At 38.5% G+C, this 13,748-nt stretch overlaps 1 protein-coding gene across 6 annotated transcripts in view; it reads left to right on the forward strand.

Annotated features, from left to right (window-relative positions):
- The window catches only part of FAM163B (family with sequence similarity 163 member B), a 1,080,770-nt gene that overhangs the window by 708,665 nt on the left and 358,357 nt on the right, over nucleotides 1-13,748 (forward strand). For all 6 annotated transcript variants that reach the window (XM_044058444.1, XM_044058443.1, XM_044058441.1 and 3 more), the window contains one exon: nucleotides 6,161-6,328. The gene's annotated coding sequence lies outside the window, so the exon portion shown is untranslated. The remainder of the gene's footprint in view (nucleotides 1-6,160; nucleotides 6,329-13,748) is intronic.

Consider the following 13,748-nt stretch of genomic DNA (forward strand, 5'->3'; position numbering starts at 1 on the left):
GTTCATGCTTTTTGAACATGGTGGAGAGTATGTGTATATATATATATATATATATATATATATATATATATATATATATATATATATATACACTATGGGCTTAGCACTGCTTAATAATTAAAGTCACTTAATCTCAGATTTACTTAACAGCAGGGGCTAATATTGTCCTAAGTCTCTTTACATGTACACTTTATAACCGTAGAGTCATTGATTTATGTGATTTTGCTAACTGAGTGTCAAGACTTAGCACTGCTTGAATAAACATATTGAGGAGCAGGGGCTAATAGTGTCCACACTCTGTCATTCCATATTGTATTGGCACATGAACATAGCATTGCTACAAGGGTTGCCTTTTTTATTTTTTATGACAAAAATGACAGTATATGACTTTATCCTAAGTTAGAGTGTTGAGACTTAGCACTGCTTGAAAAAATATATATTGAGGAGCAGGGGCTAATATTGTCCACACTCGATCATTCCATATTGGATTGGTACATGAACATAGCATTGCCACAAAGATTCCCTCTCTAAGTTTATATGATTAAAATAACAGTATATGACTTTAACTTGACCATTGAATCAAGTTTAGGCGTTTTGATTACCCCAATTGGGACACTCATATTTCCAACTCCTGGTGTTAGAATAGGGGACAAATAGCATTTATTTTGTGCTGATTATTAAATACCAATGGATCTTACTAACCTGCTACAGGGTTTATCCTAAGATAGGGATGATTTGGCCATTTTTGGCCTTGGCAGTACAGTTAATCAAAATGGGCCAGAGGATTTGGTCCTAAAAAATACATGCGAGGTACAGTTTTTCAAACTTAATAAGAGTATGAGGTCCCTTCGGACCAACGTATGGCATTCCAAGCTTTTCAAGGCAGACTTAATTAAGGGCATTTCACCGCAGGGTTAAGGGTACGTGTATACAGCCATTGGTTCCAAATATTGATACTACTCTTACAGAACAATGAGCTGTGGCTCAACAAAGAGCTGACATGAGCTTTGTTAAAATGTTAGTCTCTCATTACGAGAAAACAGTTGACAAAGACATATTAGAAATCACACAAATGTGTGGGGACATTCAGAAATTTGTAGGTCAGGAATCTTATAATACCTGTCTCAGGAAACTCAGGATCTGCTAACTTTGGAGCAGCAATTAAAAGACAGAAAAATGAAAAAGTTTCATAGGGATCTAATTGACTGTGAGGGTGGGCATCCTTTTCCCAGTAATAAACATGTGAAGTTCGAGCAAACACACAGAAAGGTGGCCAAAAGGAAAATACCTAGGTCCATTCTAAAAAAGCCTTCCTCATCTAGTTATGATACTTCTGGTGAGGAATCCTCGTCAGGTTTAGAGCCTGATGTACAGCATGTCCTAGACTCTCCAGCCTCCAAATGAAGCGATACATCAATCCCTTTAGTGGCAGGCAAAGGAGGGGGGCATGAAACATCACAAAAGTGGACAACATGGTAGGATTGTTGAAACTGATGTTACATAAATAGAAGACAATAATGTATTGAACATTTCATCCACTCCTTTGTCACCCACCCAAGTTAAAATTTTGAATAAAGGTCTTAATTTTATACCTGGCTTTTATGTGTCTGAAGATACACTTGCACAAGATATTACTTAATTTTGTAGACTACTTAACCTGTGATTATTTTTCCAAACAGCACCTATTCCTGAATCGCAGGATGGATTCAGATACCACAAATCTAATTTCATGCCATCAATGCATCATAATGTGTTAATGTTTCAGAATTGAGTTCTCAAATATCTGCATTTCAACTTTAGGGAGTTCCGTGCCAAGTCAAACAACCTCTCAAAGATCGAAATGGATGCCATCCATGAACTTGAAACTAACCATGATTTGGCAATACTGTCTGCAGATAAGGGTGGGGCAGTGGTGATACAGCATTGGTCCCCCAACACAACACAGAAGCTATGAAACAGTTTGATAGTCGTTATTATACTCATATGACATTGAACCCAACTCCTGGCTTCAAGAAACAAATCGACCAGTTTTTGGCATCAGCCAAGAATGAGGGAAGTATCACGGACCACACATTACATCACCTCATGATGCCCGGCTCATTCAGTCCATACATATATTTTTTACCCAAAATACACAAGAATCTAGAAAATCCACCTGGTAGACCTATAGTTTCAGGTAGGGGTTCCCTCACAGAACCATTATCCCAGTTTCTGACACAGTGTCTTAAACCACTTCTGAAATGGGTTAGTGCCCACATTCAAGACACGACGGAATTCCTCAAAATTATCTCAGAGATGCAGCTTGAGCTTGGGTGGTTGCTTTGCACCCTTGATGTTTCTGCATTGTACACAACATTCCTCATTGGGCTTGAGCCTGGGTGGTTGCTTTGCAGCCTTGATGTTTCTGCATTGTACACCAACATTCCTCACTGGGCTTGAGCCTGGGTGGTTGCTTTGCAGCCTTGATGTTTCTGCATTGTACACCAACATTCCTCACTGGGCTTGAGCCTGGGTGGTTGCTTTGCAGCCTTGATGTTTCTGCATTGTACATCAACATTCCTCACTGGGCTTGAGCCTGGGCGGTTGCTTTGCAGCCTTGTTGTTTCTGCATTGTACACCAACATTCCTCAGTGGGCTTCAGCCTGGGTGGTTGCTTTGCAGCCTTGATGTTTCTGCATTGTACACCAACATTCCTCACTGGGCGGGGCTGGAAGCATAAGAATACTGGTTATACAAGTCATAGTTGTACCAACCGGGTTTCAGCACTTTTTTACTTTGTTTAGCTGAGCACATTCTTACTAAGAATGTGTTCTATTACCAGAACAAATGCTACATACAAATACAAGGCACTGCTATGGGAGCCTCATTTGCTCCCATATACGCTGACTTATTCATGGCCCACATTGAGGAGCAGCTTATCTGTGATAACTCACACATCTATCTAGATGAGATTGACATTTGGAGAAGATACTTGGATGACTACTGGTTAGTATGGAGATTGGGCCCGGATTACCTTACGGAGTTTGTCGGATACTTAAATGACAACAAATGGGGTATACACTTTACTGTTACCTATGACTACAATAAGATCACTTTTCTAGATGTCTTAGTTATTAGGAACAATGATCCTACCTTAACATCAGAAGTGTATCACAAATACCCCCAATACAACTCCCTTCTCCATGCTATCAGCTTTTGCCCTCCACATATATGCAGAAACATCCCCAAATCACAATTTTCGCATATGAAATGCATATGCCCAAATTATGCTACCCATCAGGTATATGAAGAAGACCTTACCACTAGATTCAGGAATAGGGGCTACAAAATGGGGAACATCTTTTAGGCCAGACATTGGGTGGCGAATCGTGACAGGCAGGATTTCTTAACATACAGGATAAGACTAAGAACAAGGATTCAACCATCCGACTGGTCACTATGTATGGAAGAAACACAGATGTCCTACTCAGTAGTGCCCGTAGACATTGGAACATACTTTTGGCAGACAAAATATGCAAGTTTCTGGATGACAGATGTCAATTCTCTTTCAGGAGAGGCAAGAATTTGGGCTCATTCTTAAATCATTACAAACATAGTTGGAGAAGTAAAGGTGACCCTATACAAACCACTCTTGTGGGGGACCAACTCAAGGGATGTTTTCCCTGTGGCCATTGCACTCACTGCAGAAGGGTGATGAAGACATGCCAGTTCAGCAGCAAAAATACTGGCCAAGTATTTGATATTTTCTTTTTTGCTAACTGTCAGACTGACTGGGTGATATATTTAGCTATCTGTAGCTGCTCTGCATTTTATGTGAGACAAACGTCAAGGCCTTTAAAATTCAAAATCTCTGAACATTTAAGTGACATCAGACACAAGAAGCTCACTAATGCTTTATGCAAACATACTGGGGTACATAAGAATGCATCTTTTACTTTTACTGTGATTGATAGAATCATTGGACAGAGAACAAATAAATCAGGTTGACATCAGATAATAAATAATAAAGAGAAAAAATGGATCACCACACTGGAGGCACTGTTTTCACCAGGGCATAATGAATACCTTTAATTGGTATGGTCAATTGAATAATTAATTTACTAAGTTGGAGCTTCATTTAGTGGCAGGCTATAAAAAGGAGAACAAGTGAATATGTCTTTACTGCACTGAAGAAGGCTTTGTATTTTTACAGCCGAAAAAGGTCTGTTTTGTCGCTTTTTCATGCTTTTGAGGTAATAAATGTTTATACTACATTCTGCTGGCTGTTATTTTTTTACTGCTACAAGGTCTTTTTGGAGCTGTGCATTTGCCGTACTTGCAGGGACTGTCTTATCTACGGAGGATTTTAAGATAAACTAGCCTTGTATTCCAGTGGTAATTATTAGCCCTTAGATTTTACAATACAAACATCCAAAGGTGGGCTGAGCAAGCATATGTTGGGGTAATTACATGCCTCCACTATCCATGAGGGATAGTGATACTAAAGCAGGGGGTAAATTTGTGGTTAGCTATCCATCCATCCAATTTACATTAGAATAGAGTAAGGAAAGTGCTCTGCTTAATGTGGGTAGAGAATTAGGTAGGAGTTGTATTCTCTGTGCACATACTTATCACTCCAGCATTTTCTGTCATTTTTTCAAAAAAGATTTAGCCTCCTTAAGTGGGTGTTTATAATACCATTGGATTTCTGAATGTGCAATACGTTTGACAGAATAGGGCCTGTTGAGGTTCTATATGAGAAGCAGAGGTCACCTCTCAACAGCCGATAATAGAGGCAAAGCTTTGAGATGATCTGCATTGTTTTTACAATTTGGGCCCTTGATTGTTTAGTGAGAAAGCATTTTGGTCATTCTAGTTGTGACAAGTGTTTGGATGTGAGCATACTGAAGGGCATTATACTCGATTGGCTAAATGACTGCTGAATGTGGATGTGTAATAAGGTGGGAATCACCCAAGAACTGTGTACAAAGTCTTTAAAGTTAATTAATTCCAGTGTAACTCATTGTAGAAACACAAAACAGCATATATGCTGTAAGCATCTGCACTTTATAAGACATAATTTATTTTGTCACAACTGTAGCACCAGTGAAAAATGTAATCTCTTTTGTTATGTCTCTCTTTATTCATAAAAAAAATTCCGTACCTGCTGGCAAGTGTAAGCTCATAGACCTGTGTGTGTGTGTGTGTGTGTGTGTGTGTGTGTGTGTGTGTGTGTGTGTGTGTGTGTGTGTGTGTGTGTGTGTGTCTGTGTGTGTGTGTGTCTGTGTGTGTGTGTGTGTGTGTGTGTGTGTGTGTGTGTGTGTGTGTGTGTGTGTGTGTCTGTGTGTGTGTGTGTGTGTGTCTGTGTGTGTGTGTGTGTCTGTGTGTGTGTGTGTGTGTGTGTGTGTGTGTGTGTGTGTGTGTGTGTCTGTGTGTGTGTCTGTCTGTGTGTGTGTGTGTGTATGTCTGTGTGTGTGTCTGTCTGTGTGTGTGTGTGTGTATGTGTGTGTGTGTGTGTCTGTCTCTGTGTGTGTGTGTGTGTGTGTGTGTGTGTGTGTGTGTGTGTGTGTATGTCTGTGTGTGTGTGTATGTCTGTGTGTGTGTGTGTGTGTGTGTATGTCTGTGTGTGTGTGTGTGTGTGTCTGTGTGTGTGTCTGTGTGTGTGTGTGTGTGTCTATGTGTGTGTCTGTCTGTGTGTGTGTGTGTGTGTGTGTGTGTGTGTGTGTGTGTGTGTGTGTGTCTGTGTGTGTGTGTGTGTGTGTGTGTGTGTGTGTGTGTGTGTCTGTGTGTGTGTGCTTGTGTCATTTTGTTGGAAGACCCATTATTACTATAGTGTGCATTACGTTTTGTTATACGTTGCCAACTGTAGAAGGGGGTATATTCATTGGCATTCTTCACATCCTGCTTAAATATAAAAAGGAATTAGTTCTCAAAGCATTTTTATGAAGACAGCTGTCTTATCTTGTATCAAAGCAAGTGATGCATACAAAGATGAGTGCTGCTGTTATGGAAGGAGTATGTGTAAATGAATATGGGCTCATTTGATTAATAAATTGTCAGTGTTTATTGAACTCTTAGAATGCACTTTGAAAGATCACACAGTTTGCTTGCATTAGGTCCCCTTTGATGTGCATTTTATATGCCCTCATTCAACCTTGTTTTTGTTTGTTCTGTTTTCCAGATAAGTGAATTCTGATTTCATCTTGGAGCAATCCTTTTAAACTGAAGACAGATGTCTGCAAATCGATCTAGGAATTGAAAAAAAAAGACATTTTTATCTTTTCACATTGTCATTTGAAAGGTGCACTTTTTCCCTTCAGGGTCACGACATACAGCCTACATAATTTTGGTAAGTTAAAGGCTGTATCCCAGTGTATGAAGTACAGTTAAACAAATCCAAATGTTTTTCTTGTTTTCCTCTCAATAGGCAGTCTGGCAAAGAGGGTTCCGTGCCCTGTTGATGGTACCTTGATAAACATTGTGCATTTTTTATTCTTGATAAAGAATATTTTTTCATGTAATTTGCATTGTCTACCCCCCACCTTCATATGAAAGTTTGTGTGTTGTAGAGTAAGATGTGTGCATTATGAGACCATTAAACCCATAATTGCATTTTCTTTGCAAAATAACTTATTTCTACTGACAGGCTTGAAGACTTTGGAGTTTTGGAAAATTCTTTTAATGTGCTTATATCATTGCTTTGTAATATTCTAGCTGCTGGTTTTAGATTTACACACCACTGGAACAAATACAGCTGTTACACTTTTAATATTTTTGTCAGCAGTACTGTACAGCGCTTATATTAATGGTTTGCAAATTTTCAGTTTTCGTATGATGTGTGAAGCCTTTACTTATTTCTGTCTACTGTTCACTTCATTTATTAACCAGGTGTGTCAGAGGATCTATCAGGAAAATCACAGACAGGATTAGTGTGGATATGAATAACTTACATCTGGGACTTAAAATAAGGCCACATTTTATAAAGATACTATTTCCACACTATATTATCCCTTTCTTTGATTTTAAATATCTTATATTAGCATCTACTTTTCTGTTAGCCAGTAATCACATAATTTTGAAAGTTACAGACTTTTTGCAGCTTTGGTCGCAGTTGCGGACCATATATTTCTTTGTATATAAATGAAATGCAGACATGTAGAATCAGCCGTCAGTCCAGTACATGCTACCCTATATGCTAATTACAGTCACATATCTAAGTAAATTATTGTTGATTTTGCATACACGTTTCATTACTGTCTTGTTTACCTAACATTATATGCATCTCTTTATTTCTGGCACATTTTCTTATAGTCTCGACATGTACAGCTGATCAGCTGTCACTATCAATTACAGATGGTCACTTCTTCTGTACTTTGCTCACAGACTTGCCATTGTTATATTGCTCACTAGCTTGTGCAAACTAGCCACAGAGATTTTTGTCCCCGTGTACCTATCTTGATAAAAGGATATCATTGTCACCAGTACTTTCTGGTCCCCATGTAACTTCACTGCTTTGTTGCTCTTTAACATAATGTATCACTTTTTGTTCTCTCAGGCACCTAAGCAGAGGAATTTAAGAGCCTGTAGTAGGCCAACACACCATATATTCAACCACCAAGAATCTACCTACCATCCAGAGAATTCTGCTTTTGAATCACTTTTGCCCTCTAACAGCATTCCCCACCTTGTCCTGAGTGATGAATTTTCAGCTCTCCTTTTAAAAGTAGAACATGATGCGGTCAGCTGTACTACTAAATGTCATTAGTGAACTGTAATGTCCTCCTTTGCATTTAACAAAATGCATGAAATCATCTTTGCTGACATTTTTCTGTCATCAGTAAGCCACAAGATCAAGGGTGAATGCTGTCTATGTAGACAGTTTAAAGTGGCCAGTCAGCCAACATATTAAGAGGTGGGAAACTGGAGTGCTCAGGGAAAGCCAGTGTGAACAAGAGAAGAAAATGAAAATTTTCCATCCATAGTAACCATAACTTTGAGCACAGACATCCAATCAACAGTTGTATATCCACATTGGGGAGAGTTACTGCTTCATCCCTGTATAAGGTGTACTGTCTTTAAATGAATCACCATACTTCAGAGTGCTGACACTGCCTCTTACAAACTGGTGCCCCATTCAAGGTCAGGGCTGCAGTAACAGCATGTAAGAATGTGGAATATGTACACGAGCAGGATGGGGAAAGGAGTGAGTTGGAGTTGCAGGGAAGAACTGGTGAGCAGCTTGCAAGACAGGGAGAGTTGAGATTTTGGGAGGGAAGTTAATTAGGAGTGCTTAGTGGTTAAACAACTAGGAAGTAATCATTGAAAGTCTTTGTTTTTGGAAATGCCTCAAAGGGAATTCTTGTCAGAATCCATGCTCTTTTTAGAAATCCAATTAGCAGCGCAGCATTCCATGGATATGTTTTTTTTATATTACTGTGTCCAGTATGATCTCCATGACAAACCATTCACTCACAAAATAACTATCGGTGAGACACCTCAGTTCCATCATATTAATTTAAGTGATTGGGTACTTCTGCTGCATAGCTATGTCAAACTGTAAAACAAAACAAGTTTATCCATCTCTGTGCCACAGAGTGAGGGATGAAGAATTAAGTAACATTTACAGTGTGAGTTCGGAAGCATGATTACAGCCATGGCCCTGACACTGGAGGAGCAAGGCAAAGAGGGAGAGGAGTAAAGATGCTAGGCTTCCTTGCTCATCATTCACAGGGTGGTGAGGAAGAGTATGCATCACAGGGGACATAGACATCTAGTGCAGACAGCTTATTTTACTTCCCCTTCCTCTGCACAGCCTGGACACACAAGTGGACATAGGGCAGTATGAGAAAACTTCAAACTGCCACTTCTGGCTGTCTAAATGATGACTGTTTTTGGCTGACTTGTCATCCCTTGTGATGATGGAACAAATGGTTCTACTGACGAATATGGAGCTAAATTAATTGCTAATTTCTGTTTGGGTGTGGTAATTTCTGTTTGGATGTGGTACATGGCCTCTTCTGTAGTTAACCAGATGTATCACAGATGTTAATTTATGACTGGCTGAAAGCAGGGAGTAAGAAAGAGCAAAGAAAACAAATGAGTAAAAATGTACATTTCTTGTACCAGTTCTACATGATTTTTCTATTTCAAATGAGGGCTATTCTGATGAATTTGTGGTGAATGTTGATTACAGCTATGAGCCGGATGATTTTTTTTCTTGCAGTAATGGTATTTTTACCATATATAATGTTGTTATTGAATTACTAGATTGGGATTGTGTTAGCTGCAGAAGTAACTTTAATATGTTTTTTAAAAATGAAGTGTACAATGTTTCTCTCGAGTAATTAATTCTAAAATTGAACAACTTTTATAATAAAAATAGACAGTCAAATGAATTTAATAAATTTATCAATAGCAGGTGGTGTTGGAGGTAAAAATGAATGAATATGTAAATGTTTATTTTACCTGATAAATGAGAGAACATTGTGGTTCTGCATATTATAAAATGTTCTCATCCAAACTTGCACATTAAAACAACTGTGTGTACAAGTTCTCACATCTGTTAATCTTCAAAGCTAGGAAAACATAGAAATTAATATGCCTGTCTCTAAACAACAGCACCCTGAATATGAAAAGGCTTTTGTCATTGAATCATCTTTATATTAGTTGTTATTTCCTTAACCACTTCTGTTATATTCATATTGTTCCAATGATGTAAAACATAATACTGATCTTGGTTTTCAAGTGAGGTCCCTTCTAAGAACTGATAGAATTCCAACCTCCTTAAACTTCACCAATGCCTAAATAATTCTGTTTGGTGCTTTGTCACACATCATGGCAACTTCTTATTAAACAAGAGTACACCAACACCTCAGTCATGTTTCATGATCATCATATTGTGTGATATCACAACCATTGTTTCCTGTGTTTCCCTGCTCCCAAATGCATAAATTACTTCATTGTAGCCCAACTTAGTTACCAAACATTTGTGTGTTAGCACACATTACACACACACACACACACACACACACACACACACACACACACACACGACATGCCATGGTATCATCACAGCAATAGTGGAAATAACAGCAAAAGGCTGTCAGCTCAGTCTTGCAGAATGTACATTAAGACTGCTGACATCTGTATCAGTTATGCATGTACGTAATATATAGAGAAGAAATGATCAGTCCGTTTTAATTCTGTTGCTGTAGAGAAAGTTCAGTGTTTTGAGATGACATTGGATTGTTTTGTATTTGTCTGGCTACTGACATTGCTAATTTCTGTTTGGGTCTGGTAATTTCTGTTTGGATGTGGTACATGACCTGTTCTGTAGTTAACCAGATGTATCACAGATGTTAATTTTTTAAGTGGTTTGTGAGTTTAAAATACTTTCATAAACATGACTCTCACTCTACCAATTTATGTATATCAGTTCAATTGCTAAAACCTTGCACTTTGCTGTTAGTGAATTTTCCAGATAACGTTTTATTTAAATGTTGCTTGCAAGTAGTAGTTTGAATTGTACCTGCAGAGACTGGAATCATCATCTGAGAAATCTGCTTATGTTTATTACTTGCTATTTATTTGTCATTCATAGCAAAGTACTAATATGGTGTAAATTCTCAGTAAAATTCAGTGAGTAATGCTGGGGCTGTTATACAATGAAAAAAATGAATAGATGGTTGCTAAACTATTAAGATTCTGCCGATTGCATATTTAATTTTAGAGATTTTTGAAGGAATGGCTGTGCATCATTTAAATTTCTTCTTTGTGTGTATATGTCTGTGTGTATTCACAAAAGACATAAGACATAGGATTTTTTTTACTTCTGTTCACTAACTACGTGGAGATTGTAGGTTTTTCCATGTCTGGGGTCCCTCCCACCTCTCAAAAACAAGCTGTAAGTTTCTCCTTCAAGGAAGAAAGGTACCATGTTCTAACAGAACATTCCAGTTGTACTTGAGAAGTCTATTATTGTAGCACTTCCACAAATGTGCAGAGTCATGGGTAGCATAGACTCTAGATGGTTCCTGTAGGCCTGCTGGTGAATGCAGCATGTGGACCAACCACTTTAGGCATCGACAGTGGTGAGTAATATACTCTAGGTAGGAAAACACAGAATACACACTGCAAGTAGCATCATGGTTAGCCATTTGGGGCTCTAGGTGATGTGATCAGGTTTACTAATATCACTAAAAAGGGGCACAAGTATTTATTGGTGCTAAGTGAATTAAGGATCCATGCTAAAGGTGGAAAGTGTCTACATGCTCCTATTTGCGAGTGCATGTCGGCCATAAATGCCCAGCAGCACTGATTCAGTAAAGTACTGGTCTGCTAGTGTCCAATTACTTAGAATGAGTTACCTGTTGAGTGAAAACTGGATGTAAACCAAACAACTTGACAAAGTGAACCAAGAATTGCTACACTGAATGCAGGGGTTCATGAACATAGATTGGTCATTGATTCCGAGGACATGGATGACATTATGGATATTCTATGTATCCAGGATACAAAATGAAAGGGTAGTGCTTTGAAATTTCTTGGACTGGGGTCCAGAATCTTTCATTACAGAGAGGACAGACTAGAAATTGTTAGGGAATTATGGTAAGCAGGAGTCTTCTGAAGACAGTGATGGATAGATGCCCTCAGAATCAGTGACAGACCTGTGGTCATCAAATAACAATGTAAACTAAGTCAGTCCTTTTGATTTCAACCTATGCTTCACAGCAGGGCTGCTGTGACAAAGATAAGAGGGGCATTCAGGCAGCAGTTGCAGAATCTTCCTGACAAAGCGTGACAAAATGAGCTAGTCTTAATAATGGGGTCCTGCTTGTAATATCAGAACAGACATAACATTGTATGAGAATTGACTGGGTCAACATGGTTAAAGCCACAGGGAGAATTAAGGAGAAGCCATTCTAGACTTCTGTCTGCCAAATGACTTAAGGGTGGCCACCAAGTGGTTCATTAAGTGAGACCATCACAAGATCACCTACAAGAGCAGTCAGCATGTAACCTGGGTAGATTCCTCAGATTACAAACTTATCCCTAGTGAAACAGTCAGCTCCTACATAAACTACTGGTGGTCACAGTCCACTGCACACAGTGGTCATAGAAGGCTGTATGGTCATCAGATACTAGGATGATGCAAAAGCACAAGAGCTCAGGTAAATAATTAGGTCTCTAACACCTCAGGCATAAGAGGAAATGGTAGAATCAAAGACTAGCAGCTCACATTGCATTCACAGTGTTCTGAGCTCACCTGAATATGAAAGTAAATTTACCTGTTTCAAAGGTATGGGAGAATGACTTTTACTTCAGGTCCTGTTTTAGATTCTGCATGAATTAAATAGTTCAGTTATAAATGAAAAAGGACCACTGCTTATATCCTTAATCCCATTCTTGATGTGTGTGTACTATACATTTTTATCTTTCAAATACTTTTCAGTGTCTTGACTATATTTTCACTCATTCACTCAAATGACAACAATGTAAAATGATTGGGTACTGTGCAAAAGCTTTTCTTCCAACTTCATGGCTCCTCCTCCCCTAATGCTCCTTGTCTTATCTTGCATGAATGGCTAATAGCATGTATGCTATTCTACTTGTATTACATTTCTCAGTGTCCTTTGACATACAAGATTATGGGCAGCTCGCTAGTCATAACCTGCTAATTATGTGGTCGAGACAAAGAAGCCAAGAACTTCACCTTGAGAGTGAAGCTTGAGAGGGGATCTTGGCATCCATGTCAAGGATGCATAATTTAGGGTTATGATTGCTGAGATGAGCATAATGTTTTGTAGTGCATGGGATTTTTGTCTGCTCCATATACTACTAGTCACGAGGAAAAAATCCCAAAGTGTTTTGTCACTTTTCAAAGCCGTAAAACACTTAACAGACACTGTCAGAACAGCAGTATAATGCTGTACATCATGTTTACACTTACCTTTCCACTGGCCATATTTTCTGAGGACATCCAGATTATTGCTTCTTATTTTTAGATTGCTCCTCAAAATCCGTCATTTTCAGACAAAGTCTCAAAATAAGTACATGCAGCAGAGTTTCAGAGTTCGTGTCCTTCAGAAAATATATGCAAACATAAATCCTGTTATTCCAGCAAGTTTCTAAGTTCATTATAGGAAGTGAGGGACATGTTACCGAATGGATGGCAGGCAGAAACAATTTTTTATTCTGCTGTTGTCATTTGCTGGTCAGTGCAGGCAGATTTTACTGCCTAGCATGACACCCTTAACAACTTTCAAAGGTGTGCTTAACATTTGTTAAGTTCGGGTCACGTGCCATTCTGGCACGGAACTGGTTTCTTTTTCTGAATATTGGATCATAGTCTGCTTGCTCCATGCACTACAGTATAATTATGCTTACTCTTAATCTGTCACAAATTCCCGTACATATAGCCATTCAGTTCTTGTTGTGTTACATTGTCAGCAACATTAGATTAAGTCTAAAAACTGTACTATGCTTGCATTCTTAAATTAACCTGAAGAGATCTTTCACAGTGCCAAATATCATTAGATATGTGTTTTTAGCATAACTGATTCCCTCTGCTATGTAGTAATTTTTGTAATTGTTTTCACTCTGTGTGTTTAACCATGAATCAGTGTTGTACAACTTCTCTGACTTATTTACGCCCTGATCTTCATTTGTTGGAAAAGCATCTTGTAGCTCTGATATGCCCACAGTTCCTTTAACTGGTTTTATCAAGTTATCCAAAATTCTGATCTGTTTTACGTTTGTAAAATTTCAGT

The sequence above is a fragment of the Protopterus annectens genome, chromosome 16.part0, assembly GCF_019279795.1.
Source record: "Protopterus annectens isolate FY-2018-M chromosome 16.part0, PAN1.0, whole genome shotgun sequence".
Classification (NCBI taxonomy): domain Eukaryota; kingdom Metazoa; phylum Chordata; order Ceratodontiformes; family Protopteridae; genus Protopterus; species Protopterus annectens.